An 11,804-nucleotide genomic window follows, 5' to 3' on the forward strand; every position below is an offset into this window, starting at 1 on the left:
CTGCAGGCTGGGAATGTCCTGCCCTCCTGCTCTGCTCCCAAAGGCAGCAGTGATGGGCAGCTCTGGGCACAGCTCTGGGCACGGCCAGCATGGCCTGGGCTCTGTGGGCAGCTGGGACAAGGGGACAGCAGCCTTCAGCTGACGGGGCTTTCTGGTTTCTCTCCTTGCAGCCGGGCTCTGCGGGTGCTGAGGCTGCTCTGGGCTCTGCCAGGGCTCTGCTGGGCTCTGCCCCGGGCACAGCTGGGCTGGCTGTGCCCTCACATTGCTCTGACAGCTTTGCATCAGACGAGCCTGTTGGAGCACAGTGCCTGAGCTTTCTGCTTTGGCAGGTGAGTGAGACTCCCCTGCAGGCCAGGAGATTGCAGCTGGGGACACACATCCAATTGGCAAGGACCCAAACTCCCCATAGTCCCAGCTGAACCCCTGGATCTCCGCAGGAACGCCTGGATCTCCACTATTCATTCTTCATTTCTTTTTGGCTGGAATTGTGCAGTTGCACTTTCTTCCTCCTCTAGAAGTGCCATGAGTGGGCCAAAGCTGGCAAGTGAGCCGTGTTCCTGAGGCAGTGCAGTCTGGAGCTGATGGATGGAGAATTGCCCTTCCCACTTCCAAAGCAGAGCAAAAAGCCGTAAGTGGGATTTTTCATCCGTAAGAAACCCCTGACAATTTCAGAGGGGAATGTGCAGCTCATTCCCAGAGTGAGAAGGAAGGTCATCTTCTAAAGGATTTGGGGTTTGACAGAGTTGAGATTCCAAGTCCTGCCTGGAGCTGGAAGGGCCCCAATCAATTTCCTATTGCTTCGACCACAATTTAAAATAAGAATGTTGGAAACAAACCCCAAAAACTGTAAAAAAGGCTGTTGAGGTCAGTAAGATGGATCCATGCCATCAGCACATTTACAATGTAAATAAGTGAGTTCTCTTTTTAAAAAGATCATTTACCTCTTAATGCAAAGTTACAGAAGTTGATTCACTAACACTTGGATTTTATTTGTATCTTTTATAATTCATCTAATTGTATTTTTTTTTCTTTTTCCTTTTTTTTTTCTTTAAACAGAGGTCCTGGCCCTCTTCCAGCCAAAAGGGAAAGGGCCCCACCAAGCCTTGTTACCCACAGACAACATGGTAAAGCTGAACACTAAAGGACCTTGGGGGCATTGTTCTGGAATTAAAAAGTTGCCAGCTCCATGGACAACAGAATTATTGTTCCTAACCTGAATGACATTGAGCAAAAAGAATGAAGAACGGTGTCACTAAAGTACTACTGACGTTTGCCAAAACACCTCCAGAGTTTCACCAAGGGATCAGTCATCAAAATGTTTTGAAAATTTAAAGACCAAGGTAGCCAAAGCACACAGTGTCACTAATTGCTGGGTATGGTCTCAGCTGAAGCTGGGAGGAATGGGACACATCCTTGTTACTCCAATATTTCAGATTTAATTTTTGTTAAAATCTATAATCTGTGATATATATTTATTTATGAGCAGTTTATACCCATTTCCTCTGGCTGTTTATAATTCTGGTCTTCAGAGCCCTTTGATTCTTCCTGCCTAATTTAACCCCACTTGTATTAGTGGTGCTTCCCAACTTTCTGTCACCTGCATGTGTCGTGGCAGAGTTCTGGGTTTTTAGCACGGCTGCTGAAGGGTACATGAAACAGGATGAGCTCTGACACTGTTTCTTGAGGAACTTTATGAGTAGTTTTCTACCTCAAGTTCTTTACTTATTAGACCTTTTTTTTTTTCCTTGTACTAGTGCCTGTTTTTTGCAGCTGAGCTAATCAGTTTCCAGGTGACAATTTAGTAAATACTTAAGCGGAGCCATGAGGAAGAGCAGCTCTAGCACCTCAATGCACTTCAGCTGGGTTATTGAAGTACAATATTAGAGTGAACCAATGTCTGTTTACCAAGTTACGTTTTTTTCTCTACCACACTCCATTTTCATTGGAAACTTGTGTTATCTCTTCCCTCACTAAAAACTTGTTTTGAAACTTTACAAACAGATGAAGACCAATGGCTTTTTTAATTGTTTAGGTAGCTTACGGTCTTCCTCTTTTGTATTTTGGACAATATATAACATTTCCACTAATTTTATGAAGTCCTGCACCGTGCTAGGTTTAGAAGCCCATCTAGAAGTGATTAATGAAAAAGCTGTAATGTCACACAACTTTTTTTTTTGTAATCAGACTTCACTGTTTTATTTTGAGAACCCCTTCTCCTAAGGATTTAGAGTCTGAAGTGTTAGCTTAGGAACAAAATCTGATACTGAGATAGATACATAGATACTGAAAAATGAGTAAAATACCAGCATTATTAATTGATGACAGATAACAGCTCTTTTGGAATGAGAAGGGTGGATCCATATATTTTACATATATATATATATATATGCACACACACATAGGTATATACATAGATGTGTATATATTTATATACATATATGTATATATATATATATACATATATATATATATAGCATCCACATGCTAATTTATATATCTATATATAAATAATACAATAATACACATTTTTAACAGTTTTTGCTTTCCTTTTCCTTCCTTTCTCATAGTAAAAATGCCTATTTAGTGGACAGGAAAATGTTACTTTTAGAAATCTGCTGCTCCTGATTTAAAAATACTTTTGGGGTTTTAAATGTTTTGTTTTAATCAGAAATCAATTTCCATCTACCCTTTAAAGTGATACCTTATCTGTCCTATGCTTATGAACTGCTTAATTTCATACTCCTGGGAGGTATTCTTTCTCTCTGATAGTAAAGAGCTTATTAACTTTCATTTATTAGGAGAATTTCATTTCTTTCCTGTTGCTAAATTAAGAAAATATTTGAAGAATGAATTAAAAGTAATGGTAAGGTTGGTTTGTTTTTTTTTAATTGGGCAATAGAAGATAAAATCTGGAAATCATGACAGTAGCCAACCTTGGAATTTTGATATGGTTATTTTAAGATAAAAATATACTGAAGATTAAGAAAAGAATTCTATTTAAGTTTACAGTTCACATATTCCAACTCGTTGCATTCTTGCCTTAAATTTAGAAACTCCATTAAGATATTCTAAGATTTTTCCAGACATTTCAAATACAGATACATATATACTATACAATATACTAAATATATAATTTGTACTGTTTGTAACACAAAATGATTATAACTTAAGTCAATGTTGTTGTCACCTTTAATATATAGTGCCTTGGGTTATCTGTCTTTTGTTTCCATTCCTTGAAATTTTTGCTTATTGAGGAATTTGGGGGAAAAAATCATTTGCTATTAAGTTCTTAACATTGTGAATGAAGCATGTAAATAGAAAAAATATTAAAAATTTACCAATTTCAAAGCTTCAAACCGTTTAAAAGTGCAATGATTTTAAATCTAACAGAAACTACAGAAGCATGTGGTCTTACTTTTTTGGGATTTTGTAAAACTAAGTAACTCATCAGAATAAAATATAACAATAAAACTTAATTTCACCCCCTACAGAAAAGTCAATACAGATGTGTAACGTTACTTGTGTCAGGGTTTGAGAGAACCAGACCTGTGGTACTGTTACACAGCATGTCCTATAATAAAAAATGAGGTTTATGCTTTCTTGCTCAGCAGATCAACTCATGATTTATTATGCAATTTTCTTGATCTATTACAATTTAGAACTGACAGTTTCTGGGAACCTCTCATTTCTTATATGTAATGCAAATAAATATCACTTTTACTACCCCGTATATAATTACAAATTGATTTTCAAGTTGGATCATTTAGCTTCACTTTTCATTGTCTAATGTGGCCTTATAATGCTAAATACTGAGTCTGTTGAGAAACTAGAGAGTAAAACAATTGATTTTTTAATATAATTGTCTGTGGTCAATTACCATAGAAGTGGGGGTGTGTGTATTTCCGCCTTGTAGGACAAACACTAATTTCCATGAAGGAATCTGTAGAAGAATGGAGAGTAAGTCAAGTCCATTAACACTTCTGATGCCTCGAAGCAGATGTCTCTGTTTTTAACTCCTCCAGTTCTTCTGTGTATTTGACAAGGAGAGTTGGGCATTTTCAAAAGCCGACAAAGAGACATCCTGTCTGCCTAATTGGATAACCAAACTTTTGCCAAACATCTCCCAAGCCCCTTGGCCTCTAGGCTTTGCTGTAAATGATTCAGGGATCTTGGGCAGAATTGGGCATAAAGTTTATGTACAGGAGAACTGACAGCTCAGACAAATCTCCTTGGCCAGGTGTGTTTGGAGATCTGTGATCTCACATTCATCTGTCTCTTCCTTCTGATCAGCTTTTCTTCACTGGTACATTTTCATCAGCTTTTCTTCTTAAACTTAACCTGTGTTGCAGTGGTGGCTCATCCCACTCTGCCCAGGCAGAGACCAGACTGGACCTACCTTCAGCCCTTCCTGATATTCCCAGTACTTTCCTCTGTGCTTCCTGGCACTGTGCACTGTGCCGCCCACACACCCTGGCACAGCTGATTTCAGATTGCTTTTTTTTTTATACCTCATTCATAGGTATGTGGTCAGAATGATGACCACATCATTCTGAGAAAATGCCCTGGGAAAGCAAAGTTATGCTCCGCTGCTGCAATGCTGCTACACTTTTTTATCTCTGACTCTTTGTAAATATGGTAGAGGGTTAAGGTTTAAGTAACTCAAACTTCATTATCTCTGCTAAGTGGTCTTTATCAGAAAGGTAACTAAATTCATGGGAGAGGAAATGAATTTCCTTGAAAAAATCCAACACATCCTTTTTCACTGGGAATCAAAGAGGAAGAAGTAAAATCAAAGTGTTTCCAGATTGAGAGAAACAGTGACTGTAGGTTTTGGGAAATAAAGGTACTTGACAAAGGACACTGGTTTTTTGCTTTCTTACCCGTGGGGACTGAGCCTGTGTACGTCAAGCCACTTCTACAAGGTGCCAACAGCTGGGTGAAAGGGAATATGACAGCAGTCAACTACTCCTGTATGCCATTGGGTTGTGCATCTTTCCTTAGTGATGTTTTTATTTTTGATGCATATTGCAATAATTCTTCATTCTTATATATTTGCTATTAAAGATTTTGTAAAGCGTGATTGGAGACTATTCTAAAGCATTTGTGGCTACTAATGACCTGCTGACTGGTGCCTGGGACTTGAGACAATGTACTAATCAATATTTGCTTAAAAAGGAGTGTGGTTTGTAGTGGTTTTACTATTAGTTATAAGAAATAACAGTTTTGTCTTGTCAAATTTAGAAATAAAAAATACTTATTTTTATCAATGTTGTTGTAGAAGAATTTATATTTAGCTTCTATTTTAAATTTATTAGAATCAAACCTGTACTCGATCATATCCAGTCTTGACTGCTTAATTGAAATCAGTGAGGCAGAACCTGAGCTGTTGTTCATTTATATGTCTTCACTTACATAATTTGGATTACAGTAACTGGTAGTATTTTGCCATCTGGATTCATCTACATCAAAACCCATTTTTCAGAATTCTTCAAGGCAGATTAAAAAAGAAAGAGGAACTATATCAATATTTAATGCCAATTAACTAAGGTCCGCAATTCTGCTCTAAACTTCTGTTTCATTTTCTCAGTAAACTCAATTAATGTTGATGGGTGACATTTTTAAACCACACACTGTTGATTTCTGTCAAATGTACTTTTTGTTCTACTAATTTCCCTTGAGCTACCCTTAGTTTTTTGAACCTAATTCTTTTCATTTGAAAATTGGCAGAAAGAGCTAAGTATTTTTTTATAACAGTTATGCCAAGTCCACTGGCCTAAATTCTTCACAAATGTAATTTGCCTGGCTTTGCAATCAGTTTAGTTTCCAGATGATTTGGCTCATCATAACTTTGAGGAAAACACATAATAGTGACAAGGTGCCCTGGCCAGATTAACTGAATGCTTTTTAAAAGTACACGTAGCCAATGAAGAAATAAACAAAGATCGGTGGGGTTGATTTGAAACCTTGTTACTTTTTGTCATGGAATCTTGCATTTGAAGTCATTTTCATTTCAATTTACAGGCAAGGTTTTTCACCTGCATAAATCTGTTTTAACTGTTTATTCATGGACTAATTAATCTGTCAGTCACAGGACAGGGTATAATCTTCATAATCTTTGTTTTATTTTAACTATGTTACAGATTTACTGGCCTGCAGCAAAAGAAAAGGTCGAATTATGCAAATTAGCTGGGAAAGATGCCCAGGTAAGTATGATGTATATTTTTTATTATTGCTGAGATTTATTAATATCTGTGTGTTTGTTAGTAAATCCACAAAATGCATTAGTAAGGTCGTGTTACACTTCTTCTGAACTAAGTGTTTTTTCTTAATTAAAAAAATTACATTTCTATTGTTTCTTAAATATTAATATTTTTAAAAATTCAAAATTGCATCAATATTTCCTTTGATGTAAGAAATGCAGCTGGGAGACAAATGGACTTACCTCAGAAATGTCTACCAGGCAATACTTCCATGAAATCCTCTCTTTTCACATTAGAATGCTTCTTTTTTTCTTGGGACTGTCCTGACTGTAACTTCATTATAATTCATTAAAGAAACAGAGTAGTAAAGAAGCAGTGTACAAATCAACTTAACTTGCAGACTGCTTGAGTTAGGGTTAAAAGAAAATTTCAGACTCAATGGCTTTTCTGTGGAACCACAAATTTTCTTTAGGAAGTATATTTAAGGTACATACGTGTATGCATTACAACTTTTATATGTTTTGCTTACCACAGATTACATCATGTGTCTAGAACCTACTATGAATGTAAACATTTTCTGGCTCTAAAATAATTTTTTTTTCATTTTGTCTCAGAAAAAAATGTCCTAATTTCTATCCAGCATGTCAGTCACCAAGGTAGATTGCAGCTCAAAACACTCTCAGCTCTCTGCCTGAAGAATTTCAACTTCTTATTCTAACTTGTTGCTACCATTGTCTTCACAGCAGTCAAAACCTAAACAACACCTTTGCTGAGCACAGGAAATTTTCTTATAGGGGTGTATATGGAAGATTTGTTCTGTTTCTATACTAAAAGAAGATTGAAAGGGTCCTGGGAGGGAAATATTTGTTTTGGACTCTCACTTAGGTGTAGGGTGATATCTAGAAAGTATGAACAGATTCTTTGTATTCCCTCGAAATACTTGTTTTGTTTTTCTGTATTAATTTCATTTTGGGGAAAGCTAGAGCAAGCCTTGTCCTCCAGCCCATGTATCATCCTTGGAGCACACAGCATCTGCCCAGCAAGGACCAAGCCCAGCTAGAGCCAGGACAGCTCATTGGACTCAGAAATAACCAAATAAGAGTCACCAGTAAGGTGTGGCTGGTGCAGAGACAAAGCATACCCACTGAAGTGCGTTGAAGCCTTTCAGCGCACCACAGTTACTTTAATCATGTAATCTTTGGTGTTAAAGCACCCTGAGCTGGGAAGCAAAGGCAGGAGGATTGGTAGCCAGACAAACCCAGTGGCTCTGCGACCTCTGCCCAGCTGTTGGCAGGTGTTGTTTGCCAGGACACAGGCTGAACAGATACCCTCCAAACTGTGCTGGGAGCACACAGCTTCTTGTGGCTGTAAGCATTACAGCAGAATTAGGTTTGCATGTCTGATTGATGAACTGCCTGGTAGATAGCTGCTATCAAATTGTAGTTGTCACAGCTTTGAACTGCTTCGTAAACAGTCCCTGCTACAGTAGTTTTAAGTACACCAGTGCTGTGGCTGTAATTTAGTAGAATGTATAATGTGAAAAAAATAATAAACATTAAAATTAACCTTTATCTTTCTTTTTCCAACAGACAGATTGTGTCAATTTTATCTGTGTTCTCCAGCCGTACAACTGGACCCATGTTTATGTCTGTGGCACAGGAGCATTTCACCCTCTGTGTGGATACATTGAACTTGGAACTCACTAAGAAGTAATTTAACTTTCTCACTAGTGTGACATGTCAAGGAATAGCCCTCATCTTGTTTAGCATTCATCATAGATTGGAAAATTGTCGGAATCTGTGGGTATTGATGATTCCGAGATTGCAGAAAGTCTCTGTCTTTCTGCCCCGTTGCCAAAGCAGAAGCCATAATTCGTCTGTGCTGTTTTCAAGGTTGTTTATTCTGTTTATCTCTAACATGTTCTGCTGCCCTGCCGCAGCTCTGTCCTGCAGGGCAGCGTGTGGGGCTCTGCCCCCAGTGGGATGTTACAAACATTATATACCAGAAACTACGTGTGCTATATTTACAATAATGTGCCAATATCTGTCACCTACGTTAAACAGCGTGTCCCCAGCCTGAACCAACAGAAAAATGCCAACACCACAGTGAAACATGGAGGGCATGAAGAAGGAGGAAAAGGACAAGACACACCCAATTCCTCCATCTTGTCCCCTTTGAACCCCTAATCTAGAAACCTAAAATTTTACTTTTGCACCCGTGTCACACTTAATTATTACTCTTATCAAACACTCAGAGCTTGTAATTCATCCTGTAGGATTGAAAACTCCTCTCCATGGACAGAGATCACAGACAGTGTCTCTGGGGGCTCTGTCCAGGGGGGTTCCTGACCCCTGCCAGGGTCCCAGACCTGCCAGGGCAGCCAGAGGGAAGCCCTGGATTACCACAGACTTGATGCTCTCCAAGGTCTTTTCCAGCCTAGTTGATTCTCTGTTGATTGTGACACTGCAGGGCCCTGGGGAAGCAAGGGGCCTTTGTGGCACTGTGGGGTCTGGTGGCACTCAGAGGACCATGGTGACACTGTGTACGACATGGCACCACAGAGCCAAGGGCCATTGTGACACTGTGGGGCTGAATGGGAGCAAGGATTGTGACAGTCTGGGTCCTGGTGGAACCACAGAGGCCACTGTGCCACTGCAGGGCCTTGTGGAACCATGCAGAGCATTCTGACAGAGCAGGACCTTGTGTCACCATGGGGCCATGGTGACACTGCAGGACCCCATGGAACCAAGGGGCCAATGCTGCTCCTCAGGGACTCATGGAATGAAGGAAACATGTTTGACACCGTGGTGTCCCTTGTTACCAAGAGGCCATTGTGACACTGTGGGACCAAGGAGAGCATTGCTGCCCTGCCAGACCTCATGGAACCAAGGATCCATGGTGACACTGCAGGGCCTTGGGGACCACGGTGACATTGTGACACTGCGGGGCCCAAGGATCCAAGGGACTTTGTGACACCACGGGGTCCCATGGAACCAAAGGGACATTGTGACACTGGGAGGCCTCATGGAATCATGGAGACCATTGGGACACTCTGAGGCCACATGGAACCGTGGTGACACCAAGTTGTCTGGGAGTGCTGATCTTCTGGAGAGTAAGAGGGCTCTGCACAGGGACTGGACAGGCTGGATCCAGGGCCCAAACCCAACAAGGTGAGGTTTAACAAATCCAAGTGCCGGGTCCTGCACTTTGGCCACAACAACCCCTGCAGTACTACAGGCTGGGGACAGAGGGACTGGACAGCAGCCAGGCAGAAAGGGACCTGCAGGGACTGATGGACAGCAGGCTGGACATGAGCCAGCAGTGTGCCCAGGTGGCCAAGAAGGCCAATGGCTCCTGGCCTGGATCAGGAATGGTGTGGCCAGCAGGAGCAGGGCAGTGATTCTTCCCCTGTGCTCAGCGCTGGTTTGGCAGCACCTCGAGTGCTGTGTCCAGTTCTGGCCCCTCCATTTGGAAAGGACATGGAGGGGCTGGAACATGTCCAGAGAAGGGCAACAAGGCTGGTGAGTGGCTTGGAACACAAGCCCTATGAGGAATGACTGAGGGAGCTGGGGTTGTTTAGCCTGGAGAAGAGGAGACTCAGATGTGACCTTATCACCCTCTGCAATTTCCTGAAAGGTGGCTGTGGTCAGCTGGGGGTCGGTCTCTTTCTCCAGCCAACAACTGACAGAACAAGAGGACACGGTCTTAAACTGCACCAAGGGAAATACAGGTTGAATATTAGGAAAAAGTTTTTACGGAAAGGTTGATGAAGTATTGGATTGGTTTGCCCAGGGAGGTGGTAAAGTCACCTTCCCTGGATGTGTTTGAAAAAAGATTAGATGTGGCACTCGGTGCTATGCTTTAGTTGAGGTGGTGTTAGGGCATGGGTTAGACTCAATGATCTTGAAGGTCTCTTCCAACCCAGTAATTCTGTGATTCTGTGATTCTGTGACTCGATGATCCCAATAGGTCGCTCCCAGCTCAGCCCCTTCTGCAATTCTCACCCTTTGGCTCAGCCTTTGTGTCCCCTCGAGGTGCTGGCAGAGCTGTTGGGGACATGGCAGGAGCAGGGCAGCCCCAGTGTTCCCCTGTCTGTGACATCTCAGCAGTGACAGCCCCAGCGTTCCCTGTCTGTGACACTCCAGCAGTGACAGCCCCAGCGTTCCCCTGTCTGTGACACCCCAGCAGTGACAGCCCCAGCGTTCCCTGTCTGTGACACCCCAGCAGTGACAGCCCCAGTGTTCCCCCTCTGTGACACCCCAGTGGTGACAGCCCCAGTGTTCCCCTGTCTGTGACACCCCAACGGTGACAGCCCCAGTGTTCCCATCAGTGACACCCCAGCGGGTGACAGCCCCAGTGTTCCCCTGTCTGTGACATCTCAGTGGTGACAGCCCCAGCGTTCCGTGTCTGTGACACCCCAATGGTGACAGCCCCAGCGTTCCCCTGTCTGTGACAACTCAGCAGTGACAGCCCCAGCGTTCCCCTGTCTGTGACACCCCAGAGGTGACAGCCCCAGCGTTCCCTGTCTATGACACCCCAGCAGTGACAGCCCCAGTGTTCCCCTGTCTGTGACACCCCAGCGGTGACAGCCCCAGTGTTTCCCTTTCTGTGACACCCCAGCAGTGACAGCCCCAGTGTTCCCCTGTCTGTGACACCCCAGTGGTGACAGACAAGTGTCAGACACTGTTACAGAGCTCTGCCCAGAGCTGACAGGGGGAATTGATTAAAAAACAAAACAAAACAAAACAAAACCAAAACAACCCAAACAAAACCATACTAAAATTAAAAAAAAACACCTCCCAATAAAACCCCCAACAAATAATAATAAAAAAAAAACCTAACCAAAAAAACCCCAAACAAACCAAAACAAAATACAGAAAAAAACCCCAACCAAACAAAATATCAAAACAAGAAAAAGAGAACTGCCAATCAGCAGAGTTGTTCCATCCTTCACTTGTAACATCGGCACTCACACAAGATTCATTGGGCACATTTGCAGGAAAAGCTGGTTTAGGACAGGCTCTCAGCAGAACAGTTCTCAGCTGAGCCAAAAGGCCCCTGTGGCAGCTGCAGGGCCGTTGGCAATGCAGAGCCTCAGGCCAGAGGGGAGAAAAGGGCTCTGAGCTCCCCTGCCCTGACACTGAACCCTGCAGGGCTGCAGGTGCGGGGCGGGCAGGGCTGGGAGGGGGCACAGCCCGGGGGTCCCGCAGAGCCTCCCTGCTCCAGAGCCGCAGCTGCGGCAATGGGACAGCTGCCGGGATCTGTGTGCCAGGGACGAGCCGCAGGCGGGGGTGCCGAGGGCTGGGCTGGAGCAGCTTTTTGTCCCGGTGCGGGGCCATTGCCGCGGGGTTGGGGTCCCTGGGAAGGCGCAGGAGCACAGCGGGGCAGGGTTGGTTTGTGGATTTGTGGTTGCGATGTTTTGTTGGCGGCCCCGGGCGGGCTGTGCGAGCCGGGAGCGGCCGGCCGGGCCCGCAGCCGGCGCTGGGGCCGGGAGCCCCCGGGCAGAGCTCTGTGCTCGGGGCCGAGCCCCGGGCGGCCGCTCAGAGGCAGCCCCGGCTGCGGGGGTCCCCGAGGGTCCCCGGGCAGGGGGCGGCGGGGGCTGCC

General features: G+C 43.5%; 1 long non-coding RNA gene across 2 annotated transcripts; it reads left to right on the forward strand.

Annotated features, from left to right (window-relative positions):
• The first annotated feature begins 477 nt into the window (after positions 1 to 477).
• On the forward strand, positions 478 to 8,545 carry LOC116807467 (uncharacterized). Of its 2 annotated transcripts, XR_012051960.1 has the most exons (4): positions 491 to 628; positions 1,057 to 1,373; positions 6,141 to 6,203; positions 7,790 to 8,545. It is a non-coding gene; the product is annotated as an uncharacterized lncRNA (long non-coding RNA). The 2 variants fall into 2 exon arrangements; XR_012051959.1 differs by lacking the exons at positions 6,141 to 6,203; positions 7,790 to 8,545 and having other exon boundaries at positions 478 to 628; positions 1,057 to 5,267.
• Positions 8,546 to 11,804: the final 3,259 nt, after the last annotated feature.

This window comes from Taeniopygia guttata, chromosome 25 (genome assembly GCF_048771995.1).
Source record: "Taeniopygia guttata chromosome 25, bTaeGut7.mat, whole genome shotgun sequence".
Taxonomy (NCBI): Eukaryota; Metazoa; Chordata; class Aves; order Passeriformes; family Estrildidae; genus Taeniopygia; species Taeniopygia guttata.